The sequence below is a fragment of the Sminthopsis crassicaudata genome, chromosome 4, assembly GCF_048593235.1.
Source record: "Sminthopsis crassicaudata isolate SCR6 chromosome 4, ASM4859323v1, whole genome shotgun sequence".
NCBI lineage: Eukaryota > Metazoa > Chordata > Mammalia > Dasyuromorphia > Dasyuridae > Sminthopsis > Sminthopsis crassicaudata.
In genome coordinates this window covers 469,673,257-469,696,863 of record NC_133620.1, presented here as the reverse complement: position 1 = coordinate 469,696,863, position 23,607 = coordinate 469,673,257, and the positions used below count along the sequence as shown (strand labels likewise).

The 23,607-nt window shown below is 41.1% G+C and overlaps 1 long non-coding RNA gene across 1 annotated transcript; it reads left to right on the top strand.

Moving 5' to 3' along the window:
* The first annotated feature begins 14,982 nt into the window (after positions 1–14,982).
* Positions 14,983–21,466, top strand: LOC141541468 (uncharacterized). The gene is made up of 3 exons (XR_012481815.1): positions 14,983–15,098; positions 19,943–20,117; positions 21,007–21,466. It is a non-coding gene; the product is annotated as an uncharacterized LOC141541468 (long non-coding RNA).
* The last annotated feature ends 2,141 nt before the right edge of the window (positions 21,467–23,607 follow it).

The following is a 23,607-nucleotide window of genomic DNA, read 5'->3' as shown; positions in this document are numbered from 1 at the left end:
GTCTCCATGCAAGACACAGGCTGTTCTCTTTGCCTGGATCAATTTTGTAACCCCTCCACCTCTGAATTCCTGGCTTCCTTTAAGGATCAGCTGAAGTTTCATCTCCTACCAGAAGCCTCTTCTGATTCTCCTCACTCCCAATCACTTTGTGTTTATCATTTGAACTTACCTCTGACCACGTTGTACTCTCAGTAGAATGTGAGCTCCTTGAGGGCAGGGGCTGAATCATTTATATTTGTACCCATAATGCCTTGCACAGTGCCTGGAACACAGTAAATGCTCCATAAATTCTTGTTCCTGTCCAGAAGTTTAAGTCAGCAAAGATGTAACTGCAAGTTTTATCACAGGATATCAAAATTTATTTATATACAAGTCCTTCAATAGCACAGATACAGTAAGATTTAACCTTAGTTACTGAGAAGAAAAAATATTGAGGTGGATGGCTAGCAGTGGATAGACTTGGGCCTGGAGTCAGGAAGCCCTGAGTTCAAATTCCACATCTATTCCCCTTCAAATCAGTCTATTCTGTCTCTCTGAGTCTTCCCTTTTCCAGGATCACACTCTCAGTTCCTTCCACAGATACTCACATGACATAGATCTGAGACCCGACATCATCCTACATATTTTGGATGCTCCCCAGCTTCTCAAGTTTCTCTCAAATAAAGTTAGCTGGGACTGGACACAATATTCCAGATGTCATCTGGCCAGGGTAGAAGGGAGTGACTTTCTCATCTCCCTCTCTGTATCTTTCTTAATGAAGCCAAAGAACTCTTGGGGGGTAGTTACATCATCTCGCTGCTTCCCATTGTTCATGTGTTGACAAAATTAAGTCCTTGCTATCTGACAAGGTCTTTCTCACAAGTTAATATATCACTGGGGAAACTGACTCGGATAAACTTAAAAACAAAAAACAAAAAAATGGAGAGACTATATTTTGTAGTCTCTCCATTTTTGTTTTGTTTTGTTTTTATTTTTAAGTATAGGTGTATGTGTGCATAATTTTCATCGAATTTTAGAATTGGAGGAAATAGTAGAAATCACTTAACCACTTGGAATATATTCTTGGTCTTTAAGTTCTTCCACATCAATTTGACCCCATCGAAGGCTAGAGAATTTTTGTTTTCTTTTGGTGTCTGTAGCTGATGGTATATCTAACTGTGTTTGTGCTCAAACACTTGGACATCCAAGGGGCTTACTTCTTTACTTCTTGACTAGAAAAGCTCCAGTATTAATTATTTTTAGGAGGACAATTAGGTGGCTCTATAGTGTACAGAGCACAGAACCTGAAGGCAGAAAGAAGCCAGGGCAAGTCACTTTACTGCTTGACTCAGTTTCCTCACCTGTAAAATGAGCTAGAGAAGTAAATGGCAAACCATTCTGGTATCTTTGCCCTAAATGGAGTTAGAGAGACTCAGACTGAATGACAACAAATTATCTTTAAGATTGAAATTCCAACTCTTCAGTTGGATAATTAAATAGCCCTTCCCTGTCTGGCCTTCCATTCCAAACTGATTATACATTATTGCCGTTCACAAACTCTATGTTCTAACCAAGCCTATAGATTTGCTGTTCACAACACATTCCTTGAGTCTTATATTTCCTCTTTTAGGCTCTCAAGGAGGCCTTTCCCAATTTCTTCTGCCCCTAGTTAGTGCCTCCCTATCCCCCAAATTACTTTGTGTCTACATCTATGTTACATTTAGTTCTTTATGTATATGTTGTTTCCTTCCAGAAGAATGGAAGCTTCTTGAGGACAGGGACTGTTTTTGTTTTTGTGTTCCCATCACTAGTGTTGGAAATATAGGTACGTAATGCATATTTTTTAATTAAAATAATGCATTTACATACAATTGGTATGTAAATTCACCTGGAGGACAGGTGAAGAAAAGAGCTCAATATTATTCATTTTAGAGATCAATGAAATACTGTGGTTGGAAGAGCTCTGGGCATGGAATCAGGAAAATATGAATTCAAATCCAGTATCAGATACTTCTTAGCTGTGAGATCCTGAAGAGTCATTTTACTTCTGTTTGCCTCATTTTCTTCATCTTTATGGTGATAAAATTAGCATCTAATTTCCAGCATTGTTGTGAGGATAACATGAGATAGTATTTGTAAAGCTTTTAGCATAGTGTCTAGTACATGGTGAGTTATAATGTTAGCTGTTATCATTCCCCAAAAATATTCAAGAAAAGGATCAGATTTCCATATTTCAAAAAAATGTAAGAGAGGACTTCCTAAAAGTATCTAAAACAAGTCATGTATTGCCAACAAAATAAATTCATAGAACCCTAGCATGGAGAAACCCCAAATCAAACTCACTTAATCACAGTGTTGTCAAATTTTGGAAGCACAATCACAAAGGGGAAAACCAAAATTAAACCTTTAAGCTTTCAAATTTAAAGGAGAGGGAACTGCTTAAAAATTAGATTCTCATGAAACTTAAAAAAAAAAAAAACACACACCCCCAGAAATCAGAAACAACTGGAGATGCCATAATCATAATTAAAATGCATGAGTCTTAATCTCAAAATCCATTTCTCAGAATATTTAGATATTCTTTCATGGAAACAAAGGATGAATATTTAAGAATCCAGAAAATGTTAGAAAACTTATGGAGGAAAACAGACCAATGGAGTCTATGGAATGAATTTAGAGAAACAGTAGGAGAAATGAAATTTTGAGAGACTCTTAGAGAAAAAACCCTGAAGAGTTAAACATTTAGAAAAACAGATAATTTTTTTTACTATGTATGCATTATTTCTGAATATAATCACAAAATATCTGAACTGGTTTATTATCAAATGACATACTTTGGTTAGGGAAAATTATAGATTATATAATTATAATTATAAACTACTCTTTATAGAAATAAAAACAAATAATTGGAAAAATATTAATTCTTCATATAAATACAAGTAAAATGTCAATTTATGGATTGGATGCCATAATAAAATTTAAATTATTTTATAAAACTAGACAAGATAATAATAAAATTCATCTGAAGGAGTAAAGGGCCAGGATTCTCAAGAGAACTTATATAAGAGGTAAAAATGAAGGGGACCCACTGGTACCAGATCTCAAAGCATACTATAAAATAATCATCAAAACTACTAATTACTGGTATAAAAAATAGAAAAAAATGATCAATGAAATATATTAGGTAAATGAAACCTAGGAATAAGAGAACATGATAGCATCATGCTCAAAAAAATCCAAGAAAGCCAATAACTTGGGGAAAGATTCCTCTTTTGACAAGAATTGATGGGGAAACTGGAAAACAATCTGGCAGAAATTAGGTTTAAATCAAAATCTTATACCATGAACCACATTGAACTCCAAGTGGCTATATGACCTACATATAAAAGCTCATTTCATTAAAAAAAAAAAAAAAAAAAAAAAAAGGACAAAGGAAGAACCTACATTTCACATTTATTATACCACGCACTGACCTTTCCACTGCCCTCTATGGGATATTTACTTTTAGTTCATTGGAAGCTGTCATATCCTTGATTCATGGATAGGGTTATACCTGCTCTTCAGTTTAAATCCTGTTTCAGATATTTACAATCAATGTGCCTTATTGTTCTGTGCCTTAATTTCTTTATCTGTAAAGGGGACTGGACTTAAGGACTTCTAAGGTCCATTTCAACTCGAAATCTATCATCTCATTTTCAAACAATCCCAGCAGATTATTGGTTTTAAAAAAAGATAAGTCTGTTCCAATCATCAGGAAGGAGAAATTTGCAATTTTCCCAAGGTAATCCTTTTAATCTTCTCTTTTCCTTCTGTCTAATTCTGGGTCAAACTCATTTTTCATTTGTGGTATCTGTCCCAAATCTCTATATTGACAGATGAGCTTTCTAGGCTTTTAACTTTCAAGTCATCAATCACCCTGATATATATTGATATCACATTTATTAAAAAAAAAAACAAACCTCACAGGCTTACACAAAAGTAGAAAATTAATAATAGCAGAAAAATTTTACACCCCTCCCATCAGGATAAGATAAATGAAACACAAATATAAATATGAAAGTAATTTTAGCCTTGATCAGAATGTTGGGATTTATGAAATCTTGGGAGAAGAAGAAAAAAAATCAGAGAATAAGCATTGTTTTCAAATACTCATGGGAAATTCATTAATATGGATCATATTGTTAAGAAGTCACAGGATGAAGGGAATGAAATAGGATATTATTGAGCTTCAAGAATTCATGAAAATGCATGTAGCAATGATGTGGAACTCATATACCAACTCTCATTTCCAACACGGGGTCCCCAGAATGTGGATACTACATTTCCTTTTAAAGTTTTAGAATGAACCCTAAGAAGCTTGAGGAGTGTCTTTTTTTTTTTTTTTTTTTTTTTTTTGCTGAGGCAATTAGGGTTAAGTGACCTGCCCAGGGTCACACAGCAAGGAAGCATTTCTTAATGCTATAGCACATAAGCCCCCATCGGTGTGTTTCTAACCATGAGTATTATTTGGTATTAACTACTCAGGCAGAAAACATTTTTAGAAAGAGGTATTTATTAAGGGAGTATTGTAGTAATGAATGGTACAAAATATCTCCCCCAAAGTCTGTGACACTCTCACACAAATATACACAGAAAAATACACAGCAAAAGGGCAACATGGCTCTGGATTGCTTGAAGTTTCTCCTGTTTATGGGATGCTTAATAAGTGCCCATCTGCATGGGGTAGCTTATTTGCTGGGTCCCCGGAGAAGCCAGAAACCTGCCTGTTCACATGGCATCCAAATTGTTCTCAGCTCCCGAGGCAGACACACTGCTAGCTGCTGCTTGCTGTGGAAGGGAGGACTCTGATGAATGAGAACACAGAGAGTTGGAAATCCCATGGAGCTTGAAAAGTCCTTCTCTGCCCAAGGAGCAGGCAAGGAAGGAGATCTAGGCCAGTGCTGACATCTGGGCCTTCTCCTCCTCCCCTTCCCCATCCTTAGGAGCCCATTCACTGGGTGTTTTGCTTGAACCCACTCTCCTGCCTCATGCTTATTCTCCCTTGATATTTTTGAGACATCTAGAATTTCTCTGTGGTGTCTGTCAATAAGCATTTATTAAGCACCTACTATGTTTGAAGTGCTATGCTAAGCCCTAGGAGTATGAATAAGGAAAAAAAAAAAAAAAAAAAAAAAAAAAAAAAAAAAAAAAAAAAGCCAGTTCCTGGTTACAGTCTAAAAGGAATACAATATTTAAATAACTATTTGTTACCCCAGATGATCAAAGACTTCTTTTTCTCTTTTTTTGGCTGAGACAACTGGGATTAAGTGACTTGTCCAGGGTCACACAGCTAGGAAATATTAAGTGTCTGAGGTCAAGTTTGATCCTCCCAAGTTCAGGGTTGGTGCTTTATCCACTGCACCACCTAGCTGCCCCTCAAAGACTTTTTTTTAACTTACCCTAAAATCTTTCAGAGTCATTGTTCTTTAAATGGGGGCCCATTGATTTGATTGATTTATCCATCTTTACAGAGAATACAAAGAATGAAGAGAAACTCAGGAAGATTTGTATAAACTGATACAGCTATTTCTGGAAATCAAAAACCATTTTGTTGATCAAGACCTGGTTAGGGGAGAAATGAATCAGTCAACCAATACTCATTTATTAGGCAATTACTATGTGCCAGTCACTTTGCTAGATGCTAGCGATTCCAACGTAAGTGAAACAAACCTGATTTCTTATGTACAAAAGCAACAAGAAACGATCTTTTTCAGTGGGTCTCTCTTGCTACCCCTGGGAAATACAGCCACGATTTTCCAGAAGTTGGGCTAGTTCAAAACCAGACTCAGGCTGGGGCAAAGGTGACCAGGCCCTTTGGAATCCCATTCCCATTTTCCCCCTAAGCTCTAGGCCTGGAGCCCCATAACACAACTGTGCTCTGGCCTTGTTTGATGGATCTGGAATTTGCGTTATCTCTTTGTGGCTTGTTGATAATTGACTTGTGCAGTTCTGTAAGTAATCCTGTCTAGGGTTTTCCCATATCTGGTTTATCAGTTGGGCATCTCCACATGACCTTTGGGGACTCTCTTTGACCAAGACTTGAAATGACTTTCCACATGCCATCAAAGAGAATTACAATATAAACATAACATGGTTACATGTATAGGTGATAATTTAGTGCCATATTTATAGCCAGCAGCCTGTGGATACAAAAGAAAAAAAAGAAGGAATACAATGAATGGAATCTATAAAGAAATGAGAAAACAAACAAAGAAACAGGCCAAAGGAAAGCAAGAGAGGGGGCTATCAAGAACAGAGCAGAAATTGCTAAGGAGGAAAGGAAGCATTTAACTGATAAATAAAACCAAGAGCTATTTTTTTTAAAGGTCAATGACATTAATAAATAATTAGCACATTTAATTTTTTTTTAAAGAAAAGAGAAAGTCGTAGGCTCAAACATCCAGAATTGGGATTCAAGGCCACTCAGTCCAAACCCTCATTCTATGCAGGAAGAAACTAGTCCTCAGAGACATTGACTTGCCTTTGGTCCCATTGCTAGGAAATGGATACTTGTGGTTTTTCAATCATGTCTCACTCTTCACGATCCCATTTGGAGTTTTGTTAGCAAAGATACCATGGTGGTTTGTTGTTTCTTTCTCCAACTCATTTTACAAATGAGAAAACCAAAGCAAATAGGATAAGGTGACTTGCCTAAGATCACAGTGTCTGAGGCTGGATTTGAACTCAGGAAGATGAGTCTTCCTGATTCCAAGACCAGTGCTCTATGCTCTATGTACCCCCAGCTGCCAAATAGATGGGATAGGATTCAAATTCAAGTCTTTTCAACTTCAAGTGCATTGCTTTATCTACTGGACTACCCAAATGACCAAATCTGGAGGTGAAAAGGGGGAGATTACGAGGAATATAAAGATATTAAGAAAACTAATAGTTACTCTGGGCAGTCTAACTTGATATTTGAGGATCCAAGTGCCATAGTTGAGATCGTCATGGATTGTTATAGTTGAGATGTCTCATGGATGAGAAGATCTGGGTTTGAATCTTGCCTCTATTATTTACTAGTTGGGTCCTGGGCAAGTCACTCCCTTAGTGTGAGTTAACCAGTTGTCTCCTCATCGGGGAGGTCCTGAACACTATTCAGTCCCCAAGATTTACTTTTGACTACCAGGTGATCTGGTTTCTCTGTCTACTGGGACCCATACAAGTCTGAGGTCCATGGGACTCCTCTCTCCTTTACCTTTGCCAAAAATGAACTTGACATCATATCAGGAACTCAGGAAAAGGCTAACATGGCTCTTGGGAAGGGCATGATGATCTGAGAGCCAGCATGGTGGAATGGATAGAGTATGAAGTCAGGAAGACCCTCTCTGGATCTTGGCAGCATTTATCTTAAAGACTCTTTCTCTAGGAGTTCAGTACCTACTTGCCATGGTCTTTCCATTCCACCTTCTACCAGGATACTTGACAACTCCAGTAAATTCATTTTTATGTGCTAAGTTATGGATTCTGCTGAGAGGGAATACCGAGGTCACCTCGATCCTTAATGCACAATATGTTCTGAAATTTCCTGGCTATCAACTCTCATGATCTTTCTCTTTACTTTAGATCATCCGTATACATAATACATAAGCCCTCTCTTTTCTAATCTCTTCTTCTATCTCTTCTTATTCATTAGCTCCTTTCTTGCTGCCTCCAAACATGCTCTGATCTCCCCCATCCTGAAAAATTCTTTGTTTAATCAGTCCAATATTTCTTGGAAGTACTTTAGAAGTATGGGGGGGGGAAAAGTCATTAAACTGTTAAATTGTGTATACCCCTCAATCCACTGATACCACTACTAGGCTTATGCCCCAAAAAGGTCAAAAGAAGAGGGAAAAGACCCACAGTATAATAATATTTATAACTGCTCTCTTTGGGATGTCAAAAAACTGGAAACTAAGGGAGTGCCCAAACTAATGGGGAATAGTTGAACAAATTATGATCTATTAATGTAATAGAATACTACTGAGATGTAAGTGATGAATGGGACAGAGAAGTTAGGGAAGACTTATATGAACTGATGCAGAGTGAAGAGAGTCAAAATGCAGAATGAAACCAGATTTTTTTCTCAGCTCTCCCAACATCATCCTTTCCCCCAAATACTCCTAAACTTAATTTTGGTCCAGAAAGTTAGTCTTAAGTCACAGTGAGTCCCTTTTCAAGTGCAGGACAACTTAGGAAGACAGAGAGGTTTGAGGATACTGCTCATGGCTAGGAGTAGCACAGCTCTGATATGTGCATAAGTGGCAACAGTAGCAAGAAGATTGTGTGATGATCAACTGTGGTAGACTTAGTTTTCTCAGTAAATCAGTGATAGAAGAAAATTCTAATAGACTTAGATAGAAAATGCTATCTGCATCCACAGAGAGAACTCTGGAGATTGATTACGATTGGGAACATACCATTTTCACTTTTTTTGTTTGCTTTTTTTTTTTCTCATGGGTTTTTCCTTTTGTTTTGATTTTTTTTCATAACATGACTAATATGGAAATATGTTTTAAATGATTATATGTGTATTGCCCATGTCAGATTGCTTGCTGTTTTAGGGAGGGGGAAAGTAAGAGAGGGAGTGAGAAAAAAAATTGGAACTCAAAATCTTATAAAAAGGAATGTTGAAAACTATCTTTACATGTAATTGGAAAAAATAAAATACTATTAAATTTTTTTGAAAAAAAGTTTCGTGCCAGAACAATAATGTAGTCAGAGATGATTTAGTCCAACCCTCTCTGAGGAGAAGTAGAGCCATTAGGTGATTTGGGTCACTTAGGGGTTCCTTATCCAAAATAATAATGTAATAATTTAAGATTTGCCGAGTGATATACAACTATTAACTCATTTGATCCTTACAACAACCTTGGGAAGTAGGTGTTCTTATTATCCCCATTTTCCAAACTGAGATGAAATGAGCTGCCTAGGATCATACACTATTTCTGAGTCTGGATTTGAATTCAGATTTTCCTTACTTCAAGAGGCAGTTGGATGGCACAGTGGCTAGAGTGCTGGGCCTGATGTCAGGAATACTGTGGTTCCCGAGTTCAAATGTGGGCCTCAGATACTAGCTGTGTGACTCTGGCCAAGTAACTTAACCTTGTCTGCTTCAGTTTTCTTACCTATAAAAGTTGAGTGAAGTGAGCGGAACCCCAGGAGAATATTGTGCACACTAAGAGCAAGCTATGATCTTAGATTCTTCTTCTTATAGTAAGATTATGCGATGATCAACTAGGACAACAATCCAGCAATCCAAGATGACTTGGAATAGACTTGGAGTAGAAAATGCCATCCAAGTCCAAAGAGAATCTTTGCCCTCAAAAAACTCCAAATGGGGTCATGGAGAGTTGGACACGATTGAACAAGAATAACAACCTCCAAGTCTAGCATTCTATCTATTCTATGTCACCCAGGGGCCTAGCTGAGCTTGGATTTGAACCCAGACCCCAGGACTCCCCCAGTAATACCACGGGGACAAATGAGGCTCCTCCACCCTCATCTCCACTTACTGAAATGTAAATAGATTTCTGTCCTGGTTTTATTTCTTGTTTTGTTGGTCCCTTTGATTATCTGATAGTTATCAAGTTTATAATAAAATTCTTTTTAGTAATAATAACGGACATGTGGCATTTTAAAGAGTCCCAGCCTGCTTCCCATGTGAGTTGCTACAGCCAAATGAAATTGGTTTGGTTCCTATCATTTTGGCCAGTTCCATCTTGGGGTTTGATCCTCTGGAATGGGATTTTAGGATTAAAGTCTTAGAGGTGGCAGAAGCCTCAGAGGGCATCTCAATCTCATTTTACAGAGAAGGAAACTGAGGCTCAGAAAGGTCATAGTGCCCTAAAAACCATCTAGATTAACCCCTTCGTTCTATAGCGAAAACAATTTTGGATTGCAGATGGTAATCAACTCTTTTGAAGTTAATTAGCTTGCTGATAAATGAGGAAAACAAGATTTGAATCTTTTAAGATGCAGCAATTGTTTTATTACCCCAACTGTCTCTTTTTAGAGGAATTCAAAGAAAAATAAAAACAACCACAATCCACTTGGATCAAGATGACAGATTTCTCAGCCAAATGCTGAGTATGCTCAGTGAAAGTGTTCCAGGAGAAGTGAGAGCTCCCTGGCTCAGCTGACTTCAGTGGGCTGTAACTTGGACCCAAAGCCAGAGTGGAGGGTGGGTCCCTGCAAGCAGCTGCTTAATCATTCATGACCATTCCAATGGGATCCCATCACCAAAAGCCCAGGGACTGGCCTGATGAGCTCTGTTGCTGTTCTTTATTGAAGATCCTATGTTCAGAGTTTGAAGGACTCTTGGAGGTCACTAGTCCAATCTCTGCAGGAAGAAACTGAGGGAAGGAAGGAACCTTCCCGGGAAGGAAAGGTATTTGCTTCTAGAGCAAACAATTAGGAAAACTCCAGCAATTGAGCCATAATGTAAAGGGTTTTAAGTGCTAGACTGGGAGAATTTGCTCTTTTGTTCTAGAGGGTAAGAGGGAGTCACTGAGATTTTTGGAGCAGGGAGGGAGTTGCTAGTTTGAGGCTTTTCTTGATAGCCTCCAACACTCAGCATAGCGCTTGGCACATATTTGGTGCTTAATAATTGCCAAGTGGTTCATTGGTCAGCTGTGTGCTTTAGAACCAGGAGGAAGGATTGGAATGGGAAACGATGGGAGGTAGGGAACCATTAGGAGATGAATAGAATAGGCCAGGCAAGAGGGATTGGGAGCCTAAACCAGGGTGAGGGCTATAGGGAGCAGAATGAAAGAGTATGACTCTTCTGACACCAAATCCAGAACTATGATGGTATCACTTGGGAATTGGGAATAGTGTATCAATAATAAAAGTGGGGGCAGCTAGGTGGCGCAGTGGATAGAGCACCAGCCTTGAATTCAGGAGGACCAGAGTTCAAATCTAATCTCAGACACTTAACACTTCCTAGCTGAGTGACCTTGGGCAAGTCACTTAACCCCAGCCTCAGGGGAAAAAATAATAATAAAAATCATCTTCTGGGTTATTTCTAACATGTTAGCATGCTCATGGAAAGTACAGACTGAGTCATCAATTATCCTTTTCATCACTTTATGTTAAGTCTTTCCAGTTTTTTTTTCCTGAAATCATCCTGCACAATAATATTCCACCCCAATCTTATATTATAACTTGCTCAGCTATTCCCCAAATGGGAGCATCTCCTCAATTTCCAATTCTTTGCACTACAAAAAAAGAGCTGCTATAAATATTTTTGTACAAATAGTCCCCCCTTTTAATCTTCTCTTAGGGATATTAACCTAGTAGTGGTATTTATTGCAAACTTTTGCATTCGTCTCCCTTACACATACTATCCCTCATTTCTTACAGATATCAGACATTGTACCTGATCACAAATATGATGGGATACCATGGCATAAATGTAGCAATCTATAATAAATTATGACCATATACACGGTAATTCTACCCATCATTCTTTTGTGTGTGTGCTTTTTTTTTGTTAATTTTTAAAAGCTTTTTATTTTCCAAACATGCATAATTTTCAATATCCACCCTTGCAAAACCTTGCTTTCCAATTTTTTTTCTCCCTCCCTTCCCCTCAGCCCCACCCCTAGACAGCAAGTAATCCAATATATGTTAAACATGTGTCTATACATATTTCCACAATTATTATGCTGTATAAAAAATATCAAAAAGGAAAAAAATGAGAAAGAAAACAAAATGCCAGCAAACAACAACAAAAAGAGTGAAGATACTATGTTGTGATCTACACTCAGTTCCCACAATCCTCTCTCTGGGTGCAGATGGTTTTCCCCATCACAAGACTATTGGAATTGGCTTGAATCCCATCATTCTTAATAACTAAATTTCACATATGATTTTCCTCTAGTTACATGTAGACTTTTTTTTTTATAAAACGGAAGAAGTTTCAGGGAAGAAACTACAAGAAGAGGGGGGACAGAAGAAGAATCTTGAATTACCGAGCACAGTAGTAATTATAAGAAATTGGGGACAGAAGACATGAGAGAAGTCTATGGAAGAAGTTCTTCCAGTTGAAACAGTGGGTTTTGTAGCTGCTTTGCTGGGGGCCATTTTGGGGAAGAGAATCATTTGACCAGAAAAAGGAGGGGTCAAAGGAAAACTCTTCAGTTGTTATGCTATTTAAAACAGAGTTGAGGGCAGCTAGATGGAACAGTGGATAAAGTACCAGCTGTGAAGTCAGGAGGACCTGAGTTCAGTTCACTTGACACTTATTAGCTGTGTGGCCTTGGGCAAGTCACTTAAGCTCACCTGCCTTAAAAAAAAAAAAAAACATAGAAAAAAAATTGCCCCCCCCAAATAAAGTACAGCTGAATCTTGCTGCTGTGTAAAAAGCTCCCTAGTCTTCCCTGTCATCTGAGAGACAATAAAATTTTAAAAGGTAATTTCTGTAACTTTCTATGCTGTGAGCCATCTGTGTTACTGTGAGCTGACTTTACTGGAGAAGAAGCTTTGCCCTTCTAGAAATTAACGAGAGACCCCACGATTCTATTGAGTAAAAAGCTTTCTGGGCTTCACTGCATTGCTCAGAGAGTGATCTTGACCGGCTCCTTGCTGATCAAGTACAATGTTGATATATCTGTGCTAAATGAGTATGACATTTCTCAGTCCTCCACTAAGGGGGGTTGGGAGCTAAAAGAGCTCTCCACTGCTTGGCTCAAGGATGGAATAATACTTGTAAAGCACTTAGCAATATTCCTGGCACCTACTAAGTGCTATGCAAATAGAGGTCATGGTGGTGGTAATGGTAGTAGTAGTAGTAGCAATAGCAGCAGCAGCAATAATAGTAGTGGTAGTGGTAGTAGTAATAGTAGCAGTAGTAGTAGTAGCAGCAGTAGTAATAGCAGTGGTCGTAGTAGTAGTACTAGTAGTAGTAGTAGCAATAGCAGCAGCAGTAATAGTACTAGTTGTACTAGTAGCAGCAGTAGTAATAGTAGTAGTAGTAGTAGTAGTAGTAGTAGTAGTAATAGTAGTAGTAGCAGTAGCAGCAGCAGTATTAGTACTAGTTGTACTAGTAGCAGTAGTAATAGTAGTAGTAGCAGCAGTAGTAATAGTAGTAGTAGTAACAGTAGTAATAGTAGTGGTAGTACTAGTAGTACTAGTAGTAGTATTAGCAATACTAGTGGTAGTAGTGGTAGTTATTCTTAGAGGATTGGATTTGCTTAGCAGGAAAAGTGGCAAATACTGAAATAGATCAATTAGTAGAGAAGGGATTTTGATGTGATATGAATTTTTCCTGAAGGAAACAGCTTTCTGTCAGATGTGAACCTGAGAGTCCTTATATAATCCCCCCCTAGTCTCCAAGTAGTCATCTGATTCACTGTTTCTCACTTAGAAGTTCAAAGCTCCCCAATGGTCATATACAGCTGAGCTGATGGGCCGCCACACCCTACAACCATCACTACCTCAGCCGAGGCTCTGACTTCAGAAAAGTTCCTCTTAATACATTCATCTGAGGGACAGTTCTCTATCTGGCATTCAGAACAATCTGGGCCTCTTAGTATTTTATTAGAGACTCTTTACCAGTGGATTTTTATTGGATTTCCTTGAAAATATTGCTGCTGGTCCCCTGCCACCATCCCCTTAGCTACCAAACCAGTCCCTAACAACTGGAGGAGGGAGAAATCGGAGAACCTTCTTGTAGGGGAATGCTATTTGAATTAAATTGTTAAGGAAAGTGACTATTCCAAGAGGCAGGGGTCATGAACATTCAAGGTTGGGGGGAGGGGGAGCCCCTACAAAGACTATGGAGGTAGGAGATAGAATGTCCTGTACAGAAAACAGCAAATGGGCCTTTTTTCTTTTTCTTCTTTTCTTTTTTTTTGGCTGAGGGGATTGGGGTTAAGTGACTTGCCCAGGTCACACATGGAGGAAGTGTCAAGTGTCTGAGATCTGATTTGAACTCCAGTCCTCCTGACTTCAGGGCTGGTGCTCTACCCACTGCGCCACCTAGCTGCCTCTTGTGGGCCATTTTTTGAGGATCATCTTAGAAAAGAAGATTGGAGGAAAATTGGGAAGAATTTTAAACTCCAAATAGAGGAAGCTGAATTTTTATCCTGGCCTGCAGACAACAGGAAAGACTAAAGCTGCCTGAGCAGGGGAATGATGGGGCACTTGTGAGGGAGATGAATTGGAGAGTGGAGGCGCTAGAGGCAGAGAGACCAGACAGGAGGCCTTGATGGTAGTGGTGAGTGCAGAGGAATATATATTTAACATATATTCTGCTTTGGGAAGATGTGGAGATGGAATCAACAGATCTTAGTGACCGATTGAACGGGGGAGGAGGGGAGGAGGGGAGTGAGAGGAAAGAGGAAAGGATGACCCCTATGGCAGGAACCTGAATGTGTTTTGGGTGGTCCATTGTATTTCCATCTTTCCAATTAAAGATAGTTCCTCCAGCATTATTCAGCACTTCTACAAGGCCCCGTGAAGGCGCTGGGCATGCTGGAGCCAGCTCTAAGCAGCTTTCTAGAACGAATTGTCAAATTTTCACTGTGAGCATTTACATTTACAAATCAGGGTTCGGCTTATCGTTTTGTTGAGTTCCAGACTTAAGGAAATGATAAGAAAAATCCCGGTAATGTATATTAAACCCCAAAGCATATCTGTATACGTTTTTTTCCTGGAGGGCTGGCTTAATATTTACCAGCTCCCTCTGAATCAACCTATCAGCTAGTCTTCCATCAACAAGCATTCCCTAAGCGTCGCCTGTGTACCAGGCACAATGGTAAGCACTGGGAATTCAGAGACAGAGCAATCCTAATGTGCGAGAAGGGAGCTGACATTGTAAGGGGGGAGATTGTTGTTGACCTTTGTTCTGGAAGAGGTCCAATATGACATCATGGTGTTAGAGTCCAATGACGGCGTGTCCGACTGTGGCCGATCAGAGCCGAATGCTCCGCCACAGACTGGAAACAATATTCCCTAGGAACAACTGGGGGGCTTCTCTAACCTTGTGCGGCTCGTGTCTATTCCAGGCTAATTCTTTGCACCTTCCTCCGATGCGGGCACACGGTCCGTGTCGTACAATCAATTCTAAGGGTTCTTGTGTCCCTTTTTATGGCCCGGTGAGTGTCCTGTGCGAGTTCTTCATAAAGTAATCTTTTTGGCGAGCGTACATTTGGCAAAAGGGCACGATTCTAGAGAAATGGGGAAGGTGACCAGAATGTGAACAAATATACGCAGATGAAATGGAAACCCCGGGCAATGTGGCCATCGGAGCCCAGTATCAGATGTCAGAGTAGTTCACAAGAGAAGGTGAAACTTGAATTTGGCCTGAGAGGCCTTGGGAGCCGAATCCTGGCTCCGTAACCATTTACTGCCTGAGAGAGCCAGAGCAAGTTTTCCGGGGGTAGGAGTCGGATGAATCCCTTGTTCAATGAAGTCCCTTTTACACTGGTTTGGAAATGGGAGGATCTGAACTCAAATCCCACTTCTGGGATTGAATTCCCTCAGTTAGGGGCAGCTAGGTGGCGCAGTGGATAGAGCACCAGCCTTGAATTCAGAAGGACCCAAGTTCAAATCTGGTCTCAGACACTTAACATTCCTAATTGTGTGACCCTGGGCAAGTCACTTAACCCCAGCCTCAGGAAAAAAAAAAAAAAAAAAGAAAGAGAATTCCCTCAGTTGGCCGACCTATGAAATGATCCCTTTTAGCTCCGATTCTCTAATCCTAGGTGAGAACATGCAGGAGAAGCAACTGAGGCAAAGTGTGTGGGGTGAGGAGAGCTCTGCTTCAAAAGCTGGGTAGCAAAAGGCAGCAGAAGGAACAATGCCCCTTGTGTGTTCCCTCCGTGTCAGCTTCCCTGCATTGTTAGAGCTGCCATTCAACCGTTCTTCTCGGGGCTTGGAAATTCCCTGGGATCGTTAACCCCACGGGGTTTGAACGTGGCTGCCTGAGATTTCAGCCACAGGCTGCTTTTTGTTCTAGGCGGGCTCGCAGCCAGGCCCAGGTACTTTTCCACAGGTTCCAGCCATTTTGGTTCCTGGCCCAAAAGCAGAAGCATCTCTTGCCTGCTCAGAGATCCAGCCACCTGCCTTGGGGTGGAGAAAGCCACAGAAAGCTCTGACCTTGGGTTGGATCCAAGCTGGGTTGTCAGCTCCTAGTAAGTGAGATCACTGAGGCATGAGCTCATGGGACCCACCCTCCCCTTCAGCCCTTCTCATTTTCAGGGACAGCCAAGGCTTGAGGCTGACTGGGGGGGGGGGGGGCGGGAAGCCTGGACGTGGGGGACGGAGCAGAGAGAACCCGAGAAGCATTCTCACCGAAACCACTGTTCCAATCCCCAGTCCTGCTGACACGTTTTTTTTTAAATTTAGAATTTTTTTCCCACAGTATATATGCATAATTTTTAAAATAATATTATCCCTTGTATTCATTTTTCCAAATTATCCCCCCTTCCCTCCACTCCCTCCCCTTGATGACAGGCAATCCCATACATTTTACATGTGTTACAGTATAACCCAGATACAATATATGTGTGTAATACCATTTTCTTGTTGCACAATAAGCATTAGATTCTGAAGGTATAAGTAACCTGGGTAGATAGGCTGTAGTGCTAACAATTCACATTCACTTCCCAGTGTTCCTTCTCTGGGTATAGTTGTTTCTGTCCATCATTGATCAACTGGAAGTGAGTTGGATCTTCTTTACGTTGAAGATTTCCACCTCCATCAGAATACATCCTCATACAGCATTGAAGTGTACAGCGATCTTCTGGTTCTGCTCATTTCACTCAGCATCAGTTGATTTAAGTCTCTCCAAGCCTCTCTGTAGTCCTCCTGCTGGTCATTTCTTACAGAGCAATAATATTCCATAACCTTCATATACCACAATTTACCCAACCATTCTCCAATTGATGGGCATCCATTCATCTTCCAGTTTCTAGCTGCAACAAAAAGAGCTGCCACAAACATTTTGGCACACACAGGTCCCTTTCCGCTCTTTAGTATTTCTTTGGGATATAAGCCCAATAGCAGCAATGCTGGGTCAAAGGGTATGCACAGTTTGATAAGTTTTGGGGCATAGTTCCAAATTGCTCTCCAGAATGGCTGGATTCTTTCACAACTCCACCAACAATGTATCAGTGTCCCAGTTTTCCCACATCCCCTCCAATATTCATCATTATTTGTTCCTGTCATCTTAGCCAATTTGACAGGTGTGTAGTGGTATCTCAGAGTGGTCTTAATTTGCATTTCTCTGATCAGTAGTGATTTGGAACACTCTTTCATGTGAGTGGATATAGTTTCAATTTCATCATCTGAGAATTGTCTGTTCATATCCTTTGACCATTTATCAACTGGAGAATGGTTTGATTTCTTATAAATTAGGGTCAGTTCTCTATATATTTTGGAAATGAGACCTTTGTCAGAACCTTTAACTGTAAAAATATTTTCCCAATTTATTACTTCCCTTCTAATCTTGTTTGCATTAGTATTGTTTGTACAGAAACTTTTTAGTTTGATGTAATCAAAATCTTCTATTTTGTGATCAGTAATGATCTCTAGTTCTCCTCTGGTCATAAATTCCTTCCTCCTCCCCAGGTCCGAGAGGTAGACTATCCTCTGTTCCTCTAATCTATTTATGATCTCATTCTTTATGCCTAAATCATGGACCCATTTTGATCTTATCTTGGTATATGATGTTAAGTGTGGATCCATATCTAATTTCTGCCATACTAATTTCCAGTTTTCCCAACAGTTTTTTCCAAATAATGAATTTTTGTCCCTAATATTGGTATCTTTGGGTTTGTCAAACACTAGATTGCTATAGATGTACCCTTTTTTGTCCTTTGTAGCTAATCTCTTCCACTGATCTACCAGTCTATTTCTTAGCCAATACCAAATGGTTTTGGTGACTGCTGCTATATAATATAGCTTTAGATCAGGTACCTGATGACACGTTTTGAGGGGGGCTGATTCTTTCTCTCCCAGAGTCCTCAGAGTTTCTAGTACTAGAATCCCTGACTGATGGTTCCTCATGATCAGTCAGCCAGTAGAGAAAAGGGATTTCCTGAGAAGGTATAAGTAGCAAGAGTAATAACTTCAAAGCCACCCCTCACACCTAGATCAGACTTTCCAACAAATCCAGCACCAGGAGGAAAGCTGGGTTCAGTAGTGCATATGTTTAAGGAAAACATGTGGCCAGAGATTCCTCCTGAGTCCTGGCCTTTGGAGGCCTCTTTTCCCTTGGTAGAGCCTCCCCTTGGGGGTAGTTCTCTGGCCTTTCCAGAGTCCACAACCAGCATTTCTCTCCATCACGGGAGGTTGAGATCCCCAAAGCCACCACCCTCCTCCCTCTGCAGCTGCTTTCTGGCAGCGTTCTGGCAGCCCGCTACTGACTTTGGTTGGGTCTCCCATCACTGGGTTACTCTCTTCTCGGAAGACTCATCGATGAGTTCATGAACATGTGGCAGCCACGTGGGACAAAGATGGCAGCTTCGTCTCCCACCCAGCAGCTCCTGGCAGCTCAGCCAGGAGAGAAAGAAGCAAAAAGGAGCCGCTTAAGGAGACCCTTGTTGGTTTTGTACGCACATCCTGGCTAAAGGGAAATAAATCCTTCTGCTTTCTCAGCCAACCAGGAGATCCTTTTCCCCCAGAAGACCGTTAGTCGCACGTGACTGGAAGGAGGTTCACTGTGTCTCCATAGGTTGGATTGAAAGCAGATGGAAATATCTGCAAATCTTCAGCGTGACCCATCAGGAAGGACATCTACTCACGCTCTGAGGATTTGAGCCTCATCGGTCAGTGCTCCATTATGCAGTGCCTTTGGTCTGCACTGAGTCAGAGCACCCCTTCTCCCTACCTCCAAATCATATGATCCTTTGGGCCCACGGGAGGCATTCCAGAAATATTCATTGAATGAGTGAATGAAAAGGAAGGCAACACTGCAGAGAGGAAAGAACACAGAATGGAGAAAGCTGATGGGGTCTGGGGAGTAAGTCCCTTCCTCTCTCTAAGTCTCAGTTTCTCCATAAGGGGATTAGACCGTATAATTATAATTGTCTCTTTCTGTCCTGAGCATCTGTGATTGAGCTCATCTCTATATAGGTTAGGATGAGAAAAGGAAAGAAATAGAGAAAGGAAAGGAAGAGAAAGAAAACGAGGGTGGAGGGAGGGAGGGCAGGGAAAGGAAGGTGGAGGAAGAAGAAAAGAGAGCAGCCTGTAGCCTTTGACTGTTTCTCTTGTCTCTACCAGTAACCTGCACTTACCCCCTTGTTGGTAGCACTGTGTCTCCCACGCACCCTTGCTCCACTGAAACCCGCTTTGTGTCCCACCTCTGGGCAAAGACTCACCACTTTAAGCCAGGGCTGTCCACATCTCTCCTAAATCCTAGAGATGATTACAGAAAAGCAGGTAAATACAGAGAGATTACTAACCCGAGGTGAATCCCTAATCCCCTAAATTAAAGAACAGAAATCTGTGGGACTGCTATCAGTCATCCCAGGGCCAAGGTGGGGGAAAGCACAATAGCTAGGAGGATGGAGGAAGGCTTCCTGTAATGTGTGGCTCAAACCTTGAAGGAAGCCAGGAATCCTCAGAGGCACAGATGAGGCGGTACCCCTGCCAGTTATGGGAACCGGCCCAGGCAAACGCACGGAGGTGAGAAATGAAATATTATTGAGTCTGTTGAACATCAGCAGGTTGAATTAGATTGGAATATAGGAGTGTGTAAATGGGAGTCATTTGAAAAGCCTGAAAAAGCAGACACATGGGGAAGGACTTGAGAGGCCAAGGGAGATAATGGGGAGCCACTGAGCAATCCGAAGGTGGGAAGTGACAGGTGAGACTCCGTTTTAGGAGAGGGATTTTGGCAGCTGTGGAGGGAAAAGGCTGAAAGTGGGGGAGGAGAACGGCTTCCTTAGCCCTTGGCCTTCCATGACCAGGACTGGAACACTTTATATCCTTTTAGTCGAAGCCTCCCAGGAGATCCTCGAACATGTTGGGAATGTCTTAACTCTACCAGATCACTGCCTTTGACCCCAAACTCGTTGGTCACGTCTGCCCCTCAGCCCCGCCTGGAACGTTGGAAGGAGCATTGGCTGTGGCTTTGGCTGCACGTACCTTGAGCATTTGGCTTTAATTGGGTAAGTGCCTCAAACATCTGCTTTGTTAGGTGCAGAGAGCTTGTTGGAGACTGCCTGGTAGAAAGTGGAGGAACGGTTGGGAACAGGATGGAAGGTCCTATTTCACACTATGCATCTGGAAGGGGTCTTAGAGGTCATAGGGTCATGGTCAGAGGGTGAAGGTCAATTAGAGTAATTAACAACATACTCTACTAGTCAGCACCAGATAAGACTACCTCTATTAGATCAACCAATCAAAGCCATTGAACTAGAAAATAGCAAGCCAATTGGAATGTGGCAATTAATTAATGGCTATTAGCAATTAATCTCACAGCTCAAAGGAGAGAGCAGTTCCAGCCAAGCCCCTGAGAGGAATGGTTTTTTTGGGGGAGGGTGATGTTTCCCTACCCCTCCCTTCATTTAGACAGGAAGACAGCTTTGTAAACTCTGGAATTTGAAGGGATTTGGACTTCTCATTAGCATCCCAGCAGCTTTTTTTGTTTTTTTTTTTCCTTTTTTAAATTTTCTTTCTTTTTTTTTTTTAGATTATACATTAATTTTTAAATACACATTTCTTTATGAATCATGTTGAGAGAGAAAATCAGAACAAAAGGGAAAAACCACAAGAGAAATAAAAGAACAAAAAGAAAAAAAAGTAAACATAACATTGATTTGCTCTCAGTTCTCCATAATTCTCTCTCTGGATTCGGGTGGCTTATTCTATCCAAAGTTTGTGCGATTGCCTTGGATCACTGAACCACTGAGAAGAGCCAAGTCTTTCATTATAGAATAATAATATTCCATGCCATATAAAATGAGGATAAAAATAGCAAGTGTCTCCCAGAGTTGTGAGAATCAAAGGAGGCATTCAGTAGGTGCTTCATCAATGCTTGTTCTTCTCCCTATTCAGCCATTCCCTAACTGATGGGCATCGACTCATATTCCAACTCTTTGTGACCACCAAAAGAGATCCTAGCAGCTTTCAAGGAACAGCAGTGACTAGCTGAAGATCTGCCTTGGGACCCAGAACCAAATTAGACTGAGGAAAACAGCTTAAGAACTTTACAAGGGGCCTGGCAGAAATCTCCACCATGGTCAAGGGGAACTTCATGAGAGCCCCACTCCTGGGAGGAAAGCACGTCAACAATTTGTGAGTTATCTCTGAAATGTGATTCCTAAGCCCGAGCTCACATTCCTCTGGGTTCCGGACTTGTCCTAGGAGAGAGAAGGTTGGGTACCGCTCTAGTACTTACACGTTTCTAAAAACAACTTGAGTCTGGCTACTTGATATTAACTGATAATCGTAAGAGGAAGCTCAGTGGTGGGGACTCATGGATTTAATACCGCTGCTAAAACCACTCCACAACTCCCTGACTCTAATGAAGGGATAAGAAGGAGTAACTTTTCGGGGATCGAGTTGATGAGTCTGACTGGGGTGAGGAGAGAGCCCAGAGTCAGAGGCTAGAAGAACAGCGTAGACTTGAGGGAACCTTCAAGTCCAAGTAGTTCTGCTTCTGCACTAGACAGAAGCTCAAGATCACTTCCTCATGATCACATAAGTGGGAGATTCAGCCTCCAAACCCATTTTCTCTGAAGCTTTCTACTGCTACTCTCTCTTCCCTTATTTGACAGATAAAGAAACTGAGGCCCCCAGGGGAAGTGATTTGTGAGGTGACATTTGAACCTAAGTTTTCTGGTTCTAAACTTAACACTCTTTTCACTGTCCTATTGTCTGATCACTGGCTTGATACTTGCCACATTACTTCTGCTTTCTTTCCTAAGGACTGGATTGATGTAAGCCAGGCTTAAAGCTCCTACTTAAAACAAACAAAAAAATCCCACAAAACAAAACAAAACAAAACAAAACAAAACAAAACAAAACAAAACAAAACAAAACAAGCAATCCTTAATGGATAAGTAGAAATTGGAGATACATACATAAGGCTCAGAGGAAGAGGACTCCCTGGAATAGGAGCAGACATGGCTCTCCCTATACTCCTAGCCTATCCTTCCTGTTCAGAAGCTTTTTTCCCCTGAGGCTGGGGTTAAGTGACTTGCCCAAGGTCACACAGCCAGGAAGTGTGAAGTGTCTGAGACCACATTTGAACTCGGATCCTCCTGAATTCAGGGCTGATGCTCTATCCACTGCGCCCCCTAGCTGTCCCATTGTCCTTTATTCTTGAAGAGTACCAAAATGACATCATTACATTAGAGTCCAGTCACAATGTGTCCGATTGGCCAATCAGATGCTCAGAAGGTTCACCACAGGTGGGGCACAGACAGTCCATGGGAACGGGCCCTTCTCACACCTGGAGGTGAGCAGCGTGACCCTTAAAAAGCTGCTTGGACCCCTAGTGGGGGGGGGCTGCCAGATCCTTCTGCCGCTTCCAGTGAGATGTTCCTATGGCCAGGGCTGCCTCCCGGCAGAGTTGGGATATGATTCCCAGTGTTTCTGCATCTGCTGCTTTGTCACTTGTCTGTCATCACTGAAGTCTGAGAAACAGAAATGGAAAAATGGGGGCTCCTCCTTGGGCTTGGGTTGGGATGTGGATTTTTCTCTTCTTCCTTTTTTCCCAGGAGTAATGGGGGCTACAAGCACATGGCAGTAGGAATTTAGGTTTATTTCAGGGGGTCTGAGACTAGGGAGAAGAACAAGCATTAATGATTAAGCACCTACTGAATGCCTCCTTTGATTCTCACAACTCTGGGAGACACTTGCTATTTTTATCCTCATTTTATAGACAACGTACATGCAATAGCAAGGGCCCTGCCTCTTATTTGTGTGACTTGGACAAGTGATTTAACCTCCCTGACTGGTTTCCTTATATGTAAAAGAAGGGGTTGCTGGATTCCCTTAAACTCTAAACTCTCAAGGACACTGAACTACCGTGCTCTGGAGGGTATGATCTGTCATCTGGCCGCCAGATGGCACTGCTAACCTGGGCTAAATCTCCCATGGGGCATTGTGAGATTGGGAAAAATCTCGGGTCTCTGACTTTTGCACCTTAACACGACTTGGCCAACAGACCTTGTATCCATAAAGCCAGGGGGAGCCCAGACCACGCAGTTGCTTGTGAGGGAGTTTGCTGGAGTGAAGAGTATTGGAATCAATATCAGGAAAACCAGGAATCAAACACCATTTTTCCCCTGTGTGCCCCTGACCCAGTCACTTAACCGGCCTTGTGGTCTGTAAATGACAGCACTTATCTTCAGGTGCTCTGGGTGGATCAGGAGAGAAAGTACCTGTATAATGCTCCGAAAACCTGACAGCTGCATGTCCTCGGTTATCATGGTTTTATATTAATATTATAATTTATTTTATTTATTTTTTACTACATTTATAATTAATTATTAATATTATATTTATATATTATAATATTATATATTATAATTATTAATTATATATCATCAGTGTCCCATCCACCGGGACTTAGTTATTCGGGATCGAGGGGAACACTTGCTATTTTTATCCTCATTTTATAGACAATGTACATGCAATAACAAGGCCCCT